Source organism: Rana temporaria, chromosome 4, assembly GCF_905171775.1.
Source record: "Rana temporaria chromosome 4, aRanTem1.1, whole genome shotgun sequence".
In the NCBI taxonomy this organism is placed as follows: Eukaryota; Metazoa; Chordata; class Amphibia; order Anura; family Ranidae; genus Rana; species Rana temporaria.
This window is the reverse complement of record NC_053492.1, coordinates 5,270,424-5,289,389: the sequence shown is the minus strand read 5'-3', so window position 1 is coordinate 5,289,389 and position 18,966 is coordinate 5,270,424. Positions and strand designations below refer to the sequence as shown.

General features: G+C 47.4%; 1 long non-coding RNA gene across 1 annotated transcript; it reads right to left on the bottom strand.

Annotated features, from left to right (window-relative positions):
* Positions 1 to 2,248: 2,248 nt before the first annotated feature.
* Positions 2,249 to 4,083, bottom strand: LOC120935838. Its single transcript, XR_005748528.1, has 3 exons — positions 4,049 to 4,083; positions 3,556 to 3,682; positions 2,249 to 2,287 (listed from the first exon to the last, which is right to left on the bottom strand). It is a non-coding gene; the product is annotated as an uncharacterized LOC120935838 (long non-coding RNA).
* Between the last annotated feature and the right edge of the window lie 14,883 nt (positions 4,084 to 18,966).

Sequence of the window (18,966 nt, the reverse complement as noted above, 5' to 3'; positions counted from 1 at the left end):
GCATTACGGCCTTATATAGGCACCTGGATCCGTGGCCAACCTACTCCACCCGGCCCACGGTTCTCGCCCCAGAGGTTGAACTCTGCGAGTGTGACTACATCCGAACTGCCGCCGCCCTCCCCCCAACCAAAAGGCTGGGGGTGGGTGAGCAGCCCCAGGACCCCAGGACACCCCGGGCCCACGCCAGCCGGTCCCCCCCCCGCCCTAGCGGCGTTCTAGTTTCTGTTCTCTCATTCACTTCCTGGTTTTCATTGCTCGTTCATGTAAGAACCTGCTCTCCTCCAATGATCAGACTTGTGCTTACAACCTCCCCCCCTGCACAGCCATTCACTGGGAAGACTGGTGTGTTGCCGTTTCTCCTATCCCAACTCTTATGCAGCTGAGAACAGAGAGAATGTGATCACTTATAAAAAGGGGAGAAAAGTACTTCTGATATATTTTATATCTATACACAAATGTTTTGCCTTTCATTTCTATTTTAAACTGAATGGGTTGTATTAGAAGGTGAGGCTTCCATACACTTTACCTTCTGTCCCCCAATATCTGCTGTACTGATAAGTGTATGAGTATGATCTCAGGTATTAGGATGAAATCATGTCTGACAGAGCAAACTGAGGGCTCTACTTATAGGAAATTCATTCAGCTCTTACACATATTGCTAGAATGTAACACAGTGATTTCCTATGATTGTCAGCTCCATCTAGTGGCCAGAAAACTGTATTTTTCATTAAATACCTTGATCACTAAAAATAGCACAATAACGCTTTATGGCCAGTAGATGGAGCCAAGTAAATCAGTGTATGAAATAAAATACATCCAATATTCATCATGGCCGCTCACATTCATTCAACTATTTTTATTTTAAACCGACCTCTAAGTGTTTGTGAAATCTTCCACCAGAAAATGTACTCAGCCAATGAGAGGTAATGACTCAATTTTTTATTTTCTACTGCTATCAATGGCCAACACGGTACAACACTTCATCCATGTCTTTGGTGATCTCTGATCTCCTTATGAAGTGTTTCTTACATGATGAAGATCAGCCATGGAGTATATCTGAGGTGTATATCAGGGTGTGCTTCTTCCCCACATGAGAGCTGTGATGTCCAGCAACATTCATATACAAGACATTTCCCGCACTCAATAATACACCTCGAGGGTTTGTGGGATCCCTGATGTACAGGAAGACAGGACTTCAGTAAGAAACATTTCCCTCACTCAGGACAGGAATATGGCTTCTCCCCCGTGTGAGATCTCTGATGTGTGTAAAGACTGGACTTCTGTGAAAAACATTTCCCGCACTCAGTGCAGTTATATGGCTTCTCCCCCGTGTGAGATCTCTGATGTCTGTAAAGATGGGACTTACCTGAAAAACATTTCCCACACTCAGGACAGGAATATGGCTTCTCCCCCGTGTGAGATCTCTGATGTCTGTAAAGATTAGAAATAACTGTAAAACATTTCCCACACTCAGGACAGGAATGCGGCTTCTCCCCCGTGTGAGATCTCTGATGTTTGGAAAGACTGGATTTAAGTGAAAAACATTTCCCGCACTCAGGACAGAAATACGGCTTCTCCCCCGTGTGAGATCTCTGATGTCTGTAAAGATTGGACTTCTGTGAAAAACATTTCCTGCACTCAGGACAGGAATACGGCTTGTCCCCTGTGTGAGATCTCCGATGTGTGTAAAGATGGGACTTATCAAAAAAACATTTCCCACACTCAGGACAGGAATACGGCTTATTCCCTGTGTGAGATCTCTGATGTGTGGAAAGATGTGACTTATCTGAAAAACATTTCCCACACTCAGGACAGGAAAACGGCTTCTCCCCTGTGTGAGATCTTTTATGTACATTAAGACCGGATTCAAAACGGAAACACTTCCCGCACTCCGTACAGTAAAACTGCTTCTCTGTTGGAAGGACGGCACCGTCCCTCACAGTCTGAGGTTCCTCAGGATAAGAGGAATACGATGACTCGGCACCGTCCCTCACAGTCTGAAGTTCCTCAGGATAAGAGGAATACGATGGTCCGGCACCGTCCCTCACAGTCTGAGGTTCCTCAGGATAAGAGGAATACGATGGTCCGGCACCGTCCCTTACAGTCTGAGGTTCCTCAGGATAAGAGGAATACGATGGTCCATCTACACTGTGTGATGCTGGATGGACATTTGAGGTAGTCGGGTTTTCTCCTGGACTATACTGTGTGATGTCCTCATCTTCTACTTTACAGTCTGGAGACAAAGTGAGACAATCCTCTGAGGTTTTCCTCATCTCCCGTCCATCTACTAAAATAGAGTTAAAAACATTATTACTAGACATGAGCAGATTGGTTCCCCTAAACCAGGACTCCGCCCACATCAGGCAGCTTTGTCTCTGGGGATCTTACAATTCCCCCCTCAAGGTAACTAGTAATTGGTTCCTCTGATCTCCTACCAGATCATTTCTTTATTCATGGACCTTAGTCAGAGAGTGAGGTAACAACGAGAACTGTCTTTTATAGTAGTGACAGTGATGAGGGGATTATAGGACAAGTGTCCCCACCCACTCTATCACTCATTGTCATCTTCCCAACACAAGAAGTCCTGCACTTCCTTATTTAGTCCATGATTTTGTCATAAATAACAGCGGGGCTGAGCGAGGATGGGGGGAGAACAACCAAGATGAAAACTGGAATGATCTTGAAGACCTCTATCATTGGGTTATTGACTCCTCCCTCATTATCACTTTCTGTTTAAGGTTCCAAAGTTTGAGGATGTTATCACATTATTATCACATGTAAAAGTCTGTGCTCCATTCAAATCATCAGATATAAAATGTCCAGCTGGTAGGAAATGGGTGTAACAAAAGAGAATACATATTATGTGTATATATAGCAGTAAGTAGAGGGGAGAGAGCAGAAGTCATATTGTATAAGATACAACAGATAGGACTATATAGTATCAGAATGATGTAATGTACAACATAGAGTATATAGTGCAGGGGTCAGGAGTATGTAATGTACAATATAAATTATACAGTGTAAGGGTCAGGACTCATAATATTGGTATTCAGTAATCAGTGGAAGCTTAAATGTTTACATGAGACAAGTTGCAGAGATCCCATACCGCTGCCTCCCATCTCCTAGGACTGCACTCAGTGACTTGGGTCTGAGACTATACAGACATATCCCTCCACCCGGCACAGCCAGCAGACAACAGAGCAAGTAATCCTGGGAGAATTGTTCTGTCAGAGATCTTGCTAGACCCGGGTATGGGGAGGAAGACCCAAAACACATACCCAAGGTGCCTAGGTTTAGTAACACTTATAGTGAAAATGAACATTTTGCTGCCAGCTGAACCCCGGAATCTCCATAAATCCAGTCTAGATACATAAATTGTGTCTGCAGCACAGAGAAGGAAGATTATCTGAGAGAAATACAAGAATACAGGACGGGAAACACAGCTCAGGAAAGTGACCAGGGGATTACAGGCTGATATCACCCAGTCCCCGCCCTACTCTGGACCAATCAGTGAGCAGTATGGGTGGAGGAATGTATTTAGTGTTAATGGCCCACCTGTGCTGATCTCTGTAAGAGTGCCGTCCTCTAGAATTAGCCTCATTATTCCATCCTCCTGATGATCGCTCACATAAGTCTCCTCTTCTTCTTTCACCTCAACTTTAGAATCTCTCAGGTTTCCACTCTGAATATATAATAAAAAAGACATCAATGGTAACAATGCAGACAATGTACAGATCCTAATGATACTATCAGTGATTATTCCTCATCTACCTGATGATGGTGGGGGATGGTGTGACCTTCCTGTGTGGAATCCCGGGAATACAGAGGACGGGGACATCTCTCTGGAGGGTTCCTGGTATTAGGTGGCTCCATCATATCCTTGTGATCTTCTGAAAACTCCTCCATCACTCCATACTCCTCATCCTCCTCTTTATACTCTTCTTTAACATCAATATTATCACCCCCGAGGTTTCCACTCTGAATATATAATAAAACATTCAACATGCTGTGTATAAATCAGAACTACCAATAATTGTCACTCATCTACCTGATGATGGTGGGGGATGGTGTGACCTTCCTGTGTGGAATCCCGGGAATACAGAGGACGGGGACATCTCTCTGGTGGGTTCCCATTACTGGATCCATCTGTAGGAAACACACACACTGACTGAATACATTGTTTATATGTGTTTATCAGATGATGGGGGATCTAGGTGGAGCCTCCGTACTGCTCTCTCCTTTACAATAAAGTCTCCTCTTACCCGGTGATGTGAGGGGCGGCTGATTGTCCATCATGACGTCCTTCTAGAGATCCTTGTGTCCTTCTAAATACTCCCACTCCTCCATGGAGAAATAGACAGTGACATCCTGACACCTTATAGGAACCTGACACACACAATGATACAGTCACCATCCAGACACATCCCTTGTCTGTTATTGGATAATGTCCCAGAATTCCCGGCACCGCTCACCCCTCCTCCATCATCTCTCTGGTGACTTCTAGAATCTTCTTTGTATTTCTCTATTCTATCAGGGAGGGAGGTGGAGGCAATGTGATGGTCATATGATCTCCAGTAAATGTGTATATAGATTGCGCTGCCAAAAATGAAAATCAAGATTATTAAACAGTTTGCCACATGTAATAATGTAAAAAATAAAGAAATGAATGACACCAGAAAATACAACTAATGTCCAATATATCAAAAAGACTCCTTAAAATATTAGTTGCTTGAAAAACAATGGCTGGTGCCATTAATAACAGATACACAGGTGACCCCACATGGATGACACTCACCACAATGGATTGAAATTCTATTACTAGATAGGTCTCACTGTACATTTTTTGGTTGGACCCGCTGTGTATCTTGTCACCAACTTGACCATTCACATTGTTGTGGAAATTTAATGAAGATGTGTTTAATATGTATTGTCATAGTGTCACCCAGTGTTAGTACTCCCTGTGACAGACTCACCCGGGACATCCCCAAACCATCTTATGTCTAAAATCATCCTATATCCACTAGGGGCATAGGATGACTGAGGAATGATATCTTGGACTACCTAAGAGGGGATTATTATGTAATTATTATCCACAATATATTCCAGGATATTTGTAAAGAACTATTTACTGGTTGTTGATTCTGAACTGGTAGATCGCGTTGAGGTTAAGGCTCTTTGTCTTGCCTATCGCGCTTATCATGGGACGGGCCCGCAATATCTGAATATATTGATAACGCGTTATGCTCCTGCACGAGCACTTAGATCACTAACAGCTGGTCTGGTCACTTGCCCATCTGCCCGTTTGCTTACCTTTGGGGGCAGACGTTTTTCTGTGAGGGCAGCGGCTCTATGGAATAGTCTCCCTGTTTCCATTCGGTCTCTCCCCTCTATTATGTCCTTTCGTAAAAGGCTAAAAACTTGTTTTTTTTTCAGGAAAAGCAGGCAGAGTCATGTTAGTTCTCCCTTTTGTTCCCTGGCGATCTGTTTTTTATTTTTTTGCTCTCCTTTTTTATTTTCCTTCTATTTCTTTCCCTCCCTGACTTGATTTATCCATTTACAGTTATGTCTTCTGCGCTTAGACACTGCCCTGACGGGTCAGTATTTGGCGCATTATAAATCTATTAAATCAATCAATCAACTCAAAGGGTTAATTGTAAGAGTGACTCATTCATCATGTTGGGACACATACTGTTAGATGCTAATTGACCCTGCTATTGTGTGAAGATGTCCTGTGTTTACATTTATGATAATATGTAATGTATAGCAGGTGAGCGGAGACGGGACGTCTACTCTGAAAGGTCATATATGAGTCACCTAGTCTGGGTAAATGATTAGTTAATTAGCTCATGTTAATTTATGTTCTGGTTACCTCCTCTTTAAATTGTATATAAGGTTGTATTCTTGGTTCTATTAAACACTCCATGTTCAGTAGACAATCAAGTATTGTTGTGTGTTGAGAGCAGCTGGAATATCTGATATCTATATCCAGACTGATAGGAAGCGGTATATGACGGAAGCACTCAAGCGGAGGGTGAGACGTTCCGTTACATTGGTGGCTAGCAGCGGGACGCTTCCTGCAGTTGGGGAGATCCAAGGTTTGGATAGCAGGAGAGGAGAGGTACAGATACCAGCTGCCATGGAAGAGGAATTATGGCGGATGCAGCAAGTGCTGACTGACCTTGATGATCCGGTTTCTGCATGGGATGATCTTGGATGGAGGAATGTGCCTGTCCAGCAGTATGCCAGAGAATCAGCAGTTGGAAATCTGGATATTGCCATCCCCAAAGATGAAGTGCTGACAGCAGGGCAGAGTAATGCTAACCTCTGCTCAGCACCAATAGCATCTTCTGGGTTCCACGGACAGGAGATGGTGAACCTCTATCCCCAGACACCAGTTGCAGAGACAGGGGATTTGATAGACTTTTCTGCTGAGAAGGAACAACTTGATGAGCCTCGAGAAGAAGAGCTGGTATCAGGGCCACACTTCACTATGCTTTTCCCATCACCAACAGCAGTGTCTGTGGAGTTGCAAGGAACTTTCCCAGCTAAAGCACTGGTCACCGGTCAGAGGGTTCAAGACCTCTGCCCCACCCCTGTGGCAGTTCCGGAGGCTCAGGGTGAGAAGATGGCGATCACTTCCCAGCAGCTGATACAGGGGGAGAAGGGAGAGGAGGTGTTTATCGTCCCTCCCCAACAGTTGGCCAGGGTGGAGAACGTAGTCTTTCCTCCCCAGCAAAGATCTGTGCATACGGAGACAGTACCACAGACACGTTGTCCCAGCAACCAGATGAGGGAAGGGAAAAAGAAGCAGCCAGCTCACCTCCCCAATGGCAGCTACACAGTTTGGGTGTGGAGGAATCCAGCCTCCTTCCCCAACAGTTAGCCAGAGCGGATGATGTGGAGTCCCCAGCAGAAGTGCTGGCAAAAGGGCAGGGTGCCGCTGACCTCTGCCTAGCACCTACAGTGTCTCTACAGCTTCAGGAAGCTGGGGCGGTCAGCCCCTCTGCCCAGCAGCAGACCAAGCCCCAGAATGTTAAAAACCACCCAGCTGAAGTGCTGGCAGCCGAACAGAGAGTCAATGACCTCTGCCCCACACCTACTGGTGTCAACTACTCCTTGCAGCCAAGATTGGAGGTCATGCGGACAGACTATTTGAGTTCACTTTGTCCGACTAACGCATGTCCAGACCAGGTGGAGGTCTGGGACCTTGTTAATCGACTTTTGATGGGGGAGAAATGTGACAGACTCACCCGGGACATCCCCGAACCATCTTATGTCTAAAATCATCCTATGTCCACTAGGGGCATAAGATGACTGAGGAATGATATATTGGACTACCTGAGATGGGATTATTATGTAATTATTATCCACAATATATTCCAGGATATTTGTAAAGAACTATTTACTGGTTGTTGATTCTGAACTCAAAGGGTTAATTGTAAGAGTGACTCATTCATCATGTTGGGACACATACTGTTAGATGCTAATTGTCCCTGCTATTGTGTGAAGATGTCCTGTGTTTACACTTATGATAATGTGTATTGTATAGCAGGTGAGCGGAGACGGGACGTCCACTCTGAAAGGTCATATCTGAGTCGCCTAGTCTGGGTAAATAATTAGTTAATTAGCTCATGTTAATTTATGTTCTGGTTACCTCCTCTTTAAACTGTATATAACACAGGTGGCAAACACAGGGCCCGCCAGGCCTTGTCATGTGGCCCGCACAGCAGGCTCTGGCCTTTTTTTTTCTGTGAGATATCCTTGGCAACAAGGGAAAACATCCTCCTCAGTCCTGCGAGCGGCGTAGCTTTGTAATGGCACATGCGCGGCTGGTCTCCATGACAACAAGAGTAAACATCTCCCCTCCGCTCTGTCTACGCCTCCACACCTCTGTCATTGCTCTGTCTACGCCTCCGATGCTGCTATGTCTCCCCCTCCACTGCCGCTCTGTCTCCGCCTCCACTCTGTCTCAGCCTCTGCCGTCGCTCTGTCTCCACCTACGATGCCGCTCTGTCTCTGCCGCCGCTCTCTCACCACCCCAGTCCCTCCAGCGAGTGGCAGAGATTGCCAACAGCTCTGTTTTTTTTATTTTCCATCCAACGGGCTGCGCCACAAGAACAGGCTTTTTAAGCGCTTGTATTGTTGAAGAGAGACAGTGTTATTGAACAGAAATGCCCACAGAGGGAGGTACTAACTTATAGCCCAATACAAAGGGAGGGAGCTGCCTAGACAGGAAGGTACCAGAGCTGGACCAGGTAGGAAGGTAGGAGCGAGTGCAGATGTGAGGAAACTTGAGGGGGTCATGTGGAGGCAGATGTGTGCAGAGGTGGGGGGATGGGAGGAGAGTGATGGGTGCAGAGGTCAGGACTAAGAGGAGGGGTGGAAATGAGATGTTGTACACTCCTGACCCCTGCAAACTGTATGTAGCGCAATCCTGACCCCTGCACTCTATACATAGTGCAATCCCGACCTCTGTACGTAGCGCAATCCTGACACCTGCACTCTGTACGTAGCGCAATCCTGACTCCTCCACTCTATACGTAGCGCAATCCTGACCCCTCCACTCTGTACGTAGCGCAATCCTGACCCCTCCACTCTGTACATAGCGCAGTCCATGTTCAGCAGACAAACAAGTATCGTCTCGTTGTGTGTTGAGAGCAGCTGGAATATCTGATATCTATATCCAGACTGATAGGAAGCGGTATATGATGGAAGCACTCAAGATGAGTGTGGGACGTTCCGTTACACTCCCGAAAACCCGCTCTAAAGAGCTGACTGCCGCTGGTTGAGTCCCGTCTGGTAGTGGAAAACTTCCTGGGATTGGAGAGAGGTGTTTGCAGAGTGGGGATATGTCCGCCAGCGAAAGGGCCCCTGTGCATTAGCACAGACGTTCATCTGGAGGGGACATGTTCACTGTGCAAGGACATTATCGGTTATAGGCGGATTCACGCTCTTGTCTCTGCTGTGTGTCTGATCAGCACATGTCAGGACACGTAGCGTACACCTACAGATAAACTCCCATCCCCAGGAACGGTAGTATAATTCGGGTATGCGTTCTCTAGAACAACGCGGAATAAGGATTCATAACCAGCGGTAAATACGGGAGTCTTTGAGTTGTTATGGTCAAAGACGGAGTTCATGTTTGTTTAGCCATGCGGCTTCCTTTGATTAGTTGAACAACATGGCTTCCAGGTAAGGCATACACTCTTAGCTGGATTCAGGTAGGCGGGCACATAGTTGCGGCGGCGTAGCGTATGGCATTTACACTACGCCGCCGTAAGTTTGCAAGGCAAGTACTGTATTCACAAAGTACTTGCCTGCTAAGTTACGGCGGCGTAGCGTAAATGCGGTGGGCGTAAGCGCGCCTAATTCAAAATAGGCTGAGGGGGCGTGTTTTATGGTAATATGGGTTGACCTGACGCCGTCCGTGTACATATCCCAGTGTGCATTGCGGAAAAGTATGCCCCAAGGACGTATTGGTTTTAACGTGGACGTAAATTACGTCCAGCCCTATTCACGGACGACTTACGCAAACAATGTAAAATTTTCAAATTTTGACGCGGGAACGACGGCCATACTTAACATTACTAGTCCAGCTATTTGATGGAATAACTATACACCTGAAAATGCCTTACGTAAACGGCGTATCTGTACTGCGTCAGCCGTGCGTACGTTCGTGAATAGGCGTATCTAGTGATTTACATATTCTATGCCGAACTCAATGGAAGCGCCACCTAGCGGCCAGCTTAAATATTGCACCCTAAGATACGACGGCGCAAGTCGTATCTTAGATAGGTTTAAGTGTATCTCTGTTTGAGAATACACTTAAACTTAGGACAGCGCAGATTCCAAGTTAGGTCGGCGTATCTACTGATATGCCGGCCTAACTCTTTCTGAATCACCCCCTCTGTCTCTGCTCAGACACGCCCATAGGACTCCTTTAGCCATTATTCATTGGTTGTTTGTATTAACTCATCCTGTTGGAAGGATTTTCTGTTAGGTCACTTCCTGTGTGTAGGTCATGTCCTGTGATGTCACTTCCCATGGAGGAAGCGATGGGCTGTTGGAGTCATCACTTCCTGTTTGTGATTTATTTTGTGGTCTCTGAATAAAAAGCCAAGCACATGGCTCGCTGGGGCAGTCGTACGATGGAACTAAGAATGTAAGCTGTGGTGATGTCTGTTTACTTGAGTATATATGGGAAATAGAGTGATAGGAAAGATGCATTATATCATTAGATGAAATGTGTGCTTATTAGCACAGGAGATATGGTGTGCGCTCAACGTACAGCCAAATTTCCCTGACAACATATACCTGGATGTGATTTCTTCCAATGCCATACACTTCCATTCCTCCACTAATAGAAGTGGTATAATCCGTTTAGTATAGACAAGCGGTCTCCAAACTGTGGCCCGGGGGCTACATGCAGCCATTTGCCTGCCTTTATCCGACCCTTGTGGCACTATTCCATCCACTAACAATGTGGTACTATTTATCCCACTGACATCAACGATAGGGCACCATTCCTTCCATTGATATTAACAATGGGGCATTATTAATTTCATTGATACGAATAATGGGGAACAGTTCCTCCCACCGACACCAATGATGGGACACAGTTCCTCCTACTGACACCAACGATGGACTTCCACTGGACATTTTCTACTCCCACTGGCCCCTCTAAAATCTAAACTGGCCCTTTGTTTATAAAGTTTGGAGATCCCTGATATTGACTGAGGAGGTGAGAAGGTGATTGGTGGGAAAGGTGACACATCTCCAAAATGGAGAGTGTTTTCCGGCCCTGTAAGTAGGGAAATGTTCTGCCCTGAAGGGCTTATTCTAGGTTTACACACTATTTATCTGCTGGAGATAAAAGACGTCACAGTGACTATGGAGGAAGAGGACGGACATGACGGGGTTACTGGGTGTAAATAGAAGATAAGATCTTATTACCTCCTCTGCAATGTCTTCTCTCTACTTCCTCCCGACTCACCTCTCACCCGGAACTTCCTGTCGGTACCTGACATCACTTCCTGTCTGTCTTCCTGATAGAAGTGAGATCACCATCTTGTGGAGCTCAGAGGAACTGCAGTCCTGAGAAATATATTGAAGTGGCCTTGTGCTGTGTGTGTATGTACTGTATATCCTTATAGATGGGTCATCTCCACTCCCACCAAGGGGGATAGAAATATATTACTGCCTAGTCCAGCCTTTATCAGCCAGGGTTCCTCTAAAGCAGGGGTGTCAAACTCAATTTCATCGTGGGCCGCATCAGCATTATGATAGCCCTCAAAATGTCCGGTTGTATCTGTAATATTAGATTAGTCCAGCACATCCCCTCCTCTTACATTAGATGTCAAGAGCTACTCCACCATCAGAAATTGAGTCCCCCACTCTCCCTTACATCACAGTGCACCCACTTTCCTTATGCTGCTGCTGGGAAGAAGCTGTATGCATTACTTAAAAGCAGAAAGTAAGGGTCTGGAAAGGGACCAGAGGAGGGCTGGAGGTTTGAGGGCCACATAAAATGGCCTGAAGGGCCAGATTCGACCTGCAGGCCTTGTGTTTGACACCTATGCTCTAAAGGATTCTAGGGGTTCACTCAGAATTGATCAATTTCTGTCTTTCAGTAACAATTTCCTGATAATGTAAAAATGTCCTTCTTTCTAGTGATATAAGGGGATCCTTCTCCCATCGGTCACCAATAAGTGAACAATAAACAGATCACTTGTTTGGTTTTGTTTTGCTTGGGTTTTGACTGAATTTTCCCTGTTTGGGGTAGGGTGACCACGTGTCCCGGATTGCCCGGGATTGTCCCTTAATTAATACTTGTGTCCCGGGCACCCTTATTACGGGACAATACAGAGTCCCGGAATTGGCCTGGGCCAATCTAATGCCCCCTAAAATAGGCTTTGCATGCATCATCTCTGTCTCAGCCTGTGGTGGACCCCTAGCTGACAGAGAGTGAGACCCCTTTTTACTTTATTCACCACCGCTGGCTCAGTGCCCAAACTGGTTGCTACCTGCCGCCCGCTTGGCGTGTAGCAACCAGTGACGTCAGAGCAGGAGAGAGGCAGAGACCTATCACAGCGGATGAGAGTTTAACTTCCTCCTCCGCGCCTTCTGTTAAGCTCCACCCACCTCCTCTTGTATGTTCTGTAGTCCAGCCGGCAGCCAGAAGATGCATCAGACTCTGAGACAGACTGCAGTGTACAGAGATGGTACTCTCCCCCCTCAGAGTTCAGCACTTGTAAGAAACTGGAGTGTCTGTCTGCACAGTACACTCAGAGGCTTGCTCCAGGCTGAGTACGCAGATAAGGGTCGGCAGGAGAGGACACTGACAGATTACACCCTGGATGGAAGGAGGAAACATCCTTGGATATCAGGGCAGGGTTCATGCTGGGACTTGTAATCCTTCACTTTTGGGGATGTGACTCCCCCTCCCAAAAGTGAACAACTACAGGTCCCAGCATGAACCCCTCAGAGCTGAAGATGTTTCTTGCATCCCTGCACACATGATAACTCCTCACACCCAGTCCTGTCCAGCTGTTCCCTGTCTCTTCTCTCCCACTACTTGTTTGCCTCTCACTGCAGCAGCCCCCTCCCCCCTCCTCCTTAGCTCTCAGCCTTTCATGTTCTGCCACCTTTTCACCTACTAGTCTTGTTACCCCCTCTGTATAATAAGAAATCCTCTCAGTAGTGGCTCATCAGCAACTATCACAACCTCAGAATCCTGCCAGCATTCCATTCATTGCTCCTTCAAACTGCCAGAAATGTTTTAGTTACTCCACTGCAGCGGTGTAACTACAGGGGGCGCCATTGCAACCCAGCCTCATACTCCAGGGGGCCCATGCAGATTCCAGGGGGGGCGGCATATAGAGGAACTGATGCCCCCCATGTTCTTGCAACCACTGAATGCCTGCAGGAGGTAAAGGAGGAAAAACGGGCATTCAGTGGCTGCAAGAAGAACATGGGGGGCATCAGTTCCTCTATATGCCACCCCTCCTATCCAGTTTCCTTCTGCTGCCCACAGGTCCCTCAACACTCCCCTGGCTGATCTTCCCCAGTAACTTCTCTGCTCTCTCCCACCCCACCCCCCATTCTCCAACCCTCTTCTGTCCTCTGGTCCCACCTGTGCTGTTCTTCAGTCCCTTCTCCTGTGCTGTCCTCTGGTCCCACCTGTGCTGTTCTTCAGCCCCCCCCCTCCTGTGCTGTCCTCTGGTCCCACCTGTGCTGTTCTTCAGTCCCCCCCCCTCCTGTGCTGTCCTCTGGTCCCACCTGTGCTGTTCTTCAGTCCCCCCCTCCTGTGCTGTCCTCTGGTCCCACCTGTGCTGTTCTTCAGTTCCCCCCCTCCTGTGCTGTTCTTCAGTCCCCCCTCCTGTGCTGTCCTTTGGTCCCACCTGTGCTGTTCTTCAGCCCCCCCTCCTGTGCTGTCCTCTGGTCCCACCTGTGCTGTTCTTCAGTCCCCCCTCCTGTGCTGTGCTTTGATCCCACCTGTGCTGTTCTTCAGTCCCCCCTCCTGTGCTGTCCTCTGGTCCCACCTGTGCTGTTCTTCAGTTCCCCCCCTCCTGTGCTGTCCTCTGGTCCCACCTGTGCTGTTCTTCAGTCCCCCCTCCTGTGCTGTGCTTTGATCCCACCTGTGCTGTTCTTCAGTCCCCCCTCCTGTGCTGTCCTCTGGTCCCACCTGTGCTGTTCTTCAGTTCCCCCCCTCCTGTGCTGTTCTTCAGTCCCTCCCTCCTGTGCTGTCCTCTGGTCCCACCTGTGTGGTTCTTCAGTCCCCCCCCCCTGTGCTGTTCATCAGTCCCCCACCTGTGCTGTTCATCAGTCCCCTACCTGTGCTGTTCATCAGTCCCCCACCCTGTGCTGTTCATCAGTCCCCCCCTCCTGTGCTGTCCTCCGGTCCCACCTGTGCTGTTCTCCAGTCCCCCACCATGTGCTGTTCTTCAGTCCCCCCCCCCCCTCCTGTGCTGTCCTCCAGTCCCACCTGTGCTGTTCTCCAGTCCCCCACCATGTGCTGTTCTTCAGTCCCCCCCCCCTCCTGTGCTGTCCTCCAGTCCCACCTGTGCTGTTCTCCAGTCACCCACCATGTGCTGTTCTTCAGTCCCCCCCTCCTGTGCTGTCCTCTGGTCCCACCTGTGCTGTTCTTCAGTACCTCCCCCCCCCCTCCTGTGCTGCCTCTGGTCCCACCTGCGCTGTTCTTCAGTCCCCCCCTCCTGTGCTGTTCCTGATTTGGAGGAACTGTCCCTCATTTAGAGCATTGTCCCTCTGCCCCTCTGTCCCTATTTCCTCCTTGTTTGTCCCTCAAGGAGCCAATATAAAAGAATAGTAGTGGTAAAAAAGCACCTGTGGGTTTAACCAGTTTTTTTTTTGTTTATAATTCTCCTACATATTTTTGCTAATAGGTGTCCTTCATTCCCATCTCAGAAAGTTGGGAGGTGTGCCTCTATCCATCCCACGGTCCCCCTGTCTATCCCACGGTCCCCCTGTCCATCCCACTGCCCCTCTGACTACTCTGTGGCCCCCCCTGACCACTCATAGAGAAAGAAAACCGCCGCTCCAGACAAATGCACTTCAGCGGTGAGTATGGTTCAAAACCCGATGGGTGCAGGCAATGCACAAAGCATAAACAAGAGGGAGGAGATGATGGACAGCCGCACTCCAATAAAGTATAAAAAATGGTGCCTTTTATTCCAGTAAAACGAAAATTACAACAGCAAAAAAAAAACGCAAGCAGTGGGGTAACAGAGCTGACGCGTTTCACATCGATAACCGATGCTTACTCATAGCCTGTTACCCCACTGCTTGCGTTTTTTTTTGCTGTTGTAGTTTTCGTTTTACTGGAATAAAAGGCACCATTTTTTATACTTTATTGGAGTGCGGCTGTCCATCATCTCCTCCCTCTTATTTATCCCCTGACCACTCAGTTGTTCTTCTTGATGCCTAGGGCCCACTTTTGATCTTGCACATGGGCCCGCTGATTTCCTACGCCCCTGCCCCAAAAATCTGCCAAAAAATGGGGGGGGGGGGGGGGGTCCCTGAATGGCAGTTTGGAAATGTGGTCACCCTAGTTTGGGGTGAGATAACGGCTGCACTGAATGGGTATTCATCCAAGATGAACCTTCAGTTGCAGTATTGTGAGATTGTGAAGCAGATCCCATGGTTCACTCTTTGTGTATAATTGCCATTCTGAGTTTTGACCACAAGAGGCCGCTGTTTCTAAAGACTGTAAGCTCTTGCTTGTTTGGAGGAGGTGGAGCTGAGCTGGAGAAGCTGGAATCAGGAAGCAGACATGTTTGGTGGAACTGTGTGAAAATTCAATCTGTTCACATCCAGGGGGACCGTGCGTCCTAGAGCTTCAGGAACGGCAGCTGAGTAATCACCGTTCAGTACAGAGCCTGTCCGGTGGAAGAAGGGATCGTTTTTCCAGAAAGGCTGATAGGAGCTGAGAGACGGAGAACTACCTCACTTGCAGTACCTCATGTTTGCTGAAAGGACTTTTGTTAATCTGTTGGAAGGCATCATCGGCTACAGTTCAAGACCCGGGTCAGTAATATCGTGCACGCACCGCATAGTGATGTTTGGCGCCTAAAGATTAGGCCTGTAGTTAGTCAGTCAGGGTCATTACAGTGTATCGGGCCAAAAGTGTTGCTACCATTAGTACAAGGATCCTGCTACTTAAAGAGACATTGCATACAGAGAGTAATCTCCCAAACTACAAACCTGTTTAGTGTCTTCATTAAGGAAGTAAAACTTACACACGTGTTATCATACCGGTTATGTAAAAGGGAGGGGGTAAATATTGCATAGAAGTGATAAGTTTGTAAGCTGCTGTGCTGTACCGCAGATTACCCCAAAACTAAGCATTACACAATTGTTCGCGTTCTTATAAGGGTAATAAAAGATACGGAGGGACAGTCCTAGTTGTATCCTCCAATAGGCAAATTACCTCGGTATCCACCCGGGGGCATCTTGCTGTGCAGCACAGGGGTTCTTAGCTATGGCTGGGTGTATGTAACCTTATTGCTGTGTTCATTTTGGGGTTTCGGTTTAATACCTTGTTACAGTAAAAGAAAAGAACTGTTTCACAAAAGTTGGTGTCAAAGTTGCTTTCCTTGTTCGTGACTTCGCTGTATCTTGGAGAGCCCACCCTGTTACACGACTTACAGTATGACTACCAATGCTAAATGTGGCAGCTTCCCACTTCAGTGAGTGCAGATTTTAGTATTTCCTTTTAATAAAAAGTGTTACAGGATGTGGGATTCCCCTTTCTCTCCTCCCTGAGTGTGTATGAAGAGGCGGAGCTTCAGGGTGTGTGTGAAGAGGCGGAGCTCTGAGTGTGTACATACCTCCCAACCCGCACGGATTCTGTGGGACATTCCCGCATATGCGAATTTTTCCTGCAGTCCCGCGATTGAGGACGTTTTCATGCACAGGAAGAAGCCAGTGGAGACAGCACGAGGAGGAGGTAAGAAGATATCACCCTGCGCTAAATACTGTAATGTCGGGCAGTCGGTGGCACCCCCCACTTATCAACTTTAATGTTGGACGATCGGGGCAATATCCCACGGAACCCTCCCCCCCTAAACAACTTTGAAGTGCTATAAAAAAAATCATGTCATAAAAGGTAAAAAAAATTTAATGAATGTCCCGCAGTGGAATTTTTAAATGTTGGGAGGTATGTGTGTATGAAGAGGCGGAGCTCCTGAGTGTGTATGAGGAGGCGGAGCTCCTGAGTGTGTATGAAGAGGGGGAGCTCTGAGTGTGTATGAAGAGGCGGAGCTCCTGAGTGTGTATGAAGAGGCAGAGCTCCTGCTGGAACAGCGGTCGGAGGAGGAAGCCGAGTCTAGTAGGGAGACTGACAGAAACCGAGGCAGACTTGCAGGAGTGAGCGAGGAGCAGGGCCACTGATAGAAATCACAAGATGCGATAAAAAAAAACTTAAAATCTAAACGGGGGGGGGGGGGGGGGGTTTGGGGTTGGAGGGTGGGTGTCAGGGTTGGGGGTTTGGTTGGTGGCAGTATCAAACGGTTGGGCATTTGATCAGATAGGATTTTTTTTTACTACATTAAATTATTGATCTGATCAGGTTGCCTGGCCCCCCCCCCTGCTGGCCGGGCCCGGTACAACAGGGCCAGTTGTACTGGCCTATCAGCGGCCCTGGCGAGGAGGATCCAGTTCCTTTGCCATCGGAGGTGAGGAGAGTGTGAAGGATGTTGGCGACTCTGGTAGATGAAAAGCTGGGAGTCATATTGTTCTGGTGAGTGGGGAAGCACTACTAAGGGGGCGCCCTCACCATCACGTGTGTAAGAGGTGGAAGAAGGCGTGGCTACACTACAGCTGGCACAGTTTGGAGCACCGAGAACTTTCACACCTTATCAACTTTTCATTGATTGGTGGATTTTTTTTTAATAAGTTAGTTGAAGTAGATGCAAAGTGGAAGCAGTGGACTTGCAGAGAACACTATATTAAGAAAAAAATATTGTATGATTACATGAATTTGCACAGAATTTTTTTTTTTTTTTTTTTTTAATAAAGAAGCAATTAAAGAAGTAGGTGTAAAGTGGAAGTTGTGGATCTGCAGGGAACAGCATCTTGAGTACAAAGCACTTTATGTTGTATATGAATTTGTACATGGATCAGTTTACTTGTTTTATTTTGGTTTTGTACATCTGTGTGTATGCAGCGATATATCATTTGGGTATTTATGTTTTTTTTTTTTTTCCTTTCAAATGTAATTAATAGATAGCGCTGTAGTACATTTTTCACATATATTGTTTTATTGATAAACACCATAAGATGAATGAAGTAGGTGTAAAGTGGAGGCAGTAGATATGCAGAGAATATTATTGGAGCCCCTAGCACTTTATATATGAATGTCTCCACATATTTTAGTGCATGTGTGATAATTGATGGGCGGCACACACAATAGGACAGCGCTGTGACACATAATGCTCTTCTAGGTGATAAAGGGAAGACTTACCTTTGTTACAGCAGCAGTCCGGTAGAAGTTATTTCTGGAGGTATTTGAGTTGTTACACATAGCGCAGGTTTTTTTCTATTTATATTGGGGACATAATTGCCCAAATCTGGGGATCAGGAGCCATTTCCACCCTTTACTCTCAGCTGGGGTTCTTTGTATCCATATAACAGATGTTCTACATGACTAAATCTCACATCAATTTTACTGCAAAATCAAAGGGGCCAAAATGTCTCCCCCTCCCTCCCCCGAGCAGTAATATATTTCTATCTCCCTTGGTGGGAGTGGAGATGACCCATCTATAAGGATATACAGTACATACACACACAGCACAAGGACGTGTTCACACTACGAGATGTTTGACTGGGCTGCAGTTCCTCTGAGCTCCACAAGGTGGTGATCTTATTTATACACAGGACGTCTCTATGGAAGACAGGAAGTGATGTCACGTACACACAGGAAGTTCTAGGTGAGAGGTGAGTCGGGAGGAAGTAGAGAGAAGACGTTGCTGGAAGTGGCAGCAGAGGAGGTAATATGATTGCAGCCACTGTGCACTCAGCCTGTGTCTTTGCGAGGCCCCGACAAAGGAGGACAGGCTGTCAGCCACACGGTGGAGGTCACTGGCTATTTCTGCCATGTGGCGTGTCTGGCGGGCCTGTTCCCTCTCCAGCCCTTTTTGCACGGATCCGGCTACACCCCTGGTCTTGCACAGAGCCTTCCTGGGTGAGGTAGACGGTTGTGTCCGTCTGGCCAGGGTAGCCCTTGAGGGGTTCCTCTGACCGGGGTAGCCCTTGAGGGGGTTCCTCTGGCCGGGTAGTCCTTCAGGGGGTTCCTCTGATGGGCGTAGAGGTCATTAGGGGGTCCACCGTCTCGGAGGGTCCGGCAAAGTTGGTATCCTCATGGAGGTACAGGCATTCCTCCTGATGGATGTCCACCTGCTCCTCCACAACGACCTCAAGACCAGATGTGTGGGCACTCCCCTCCACTGG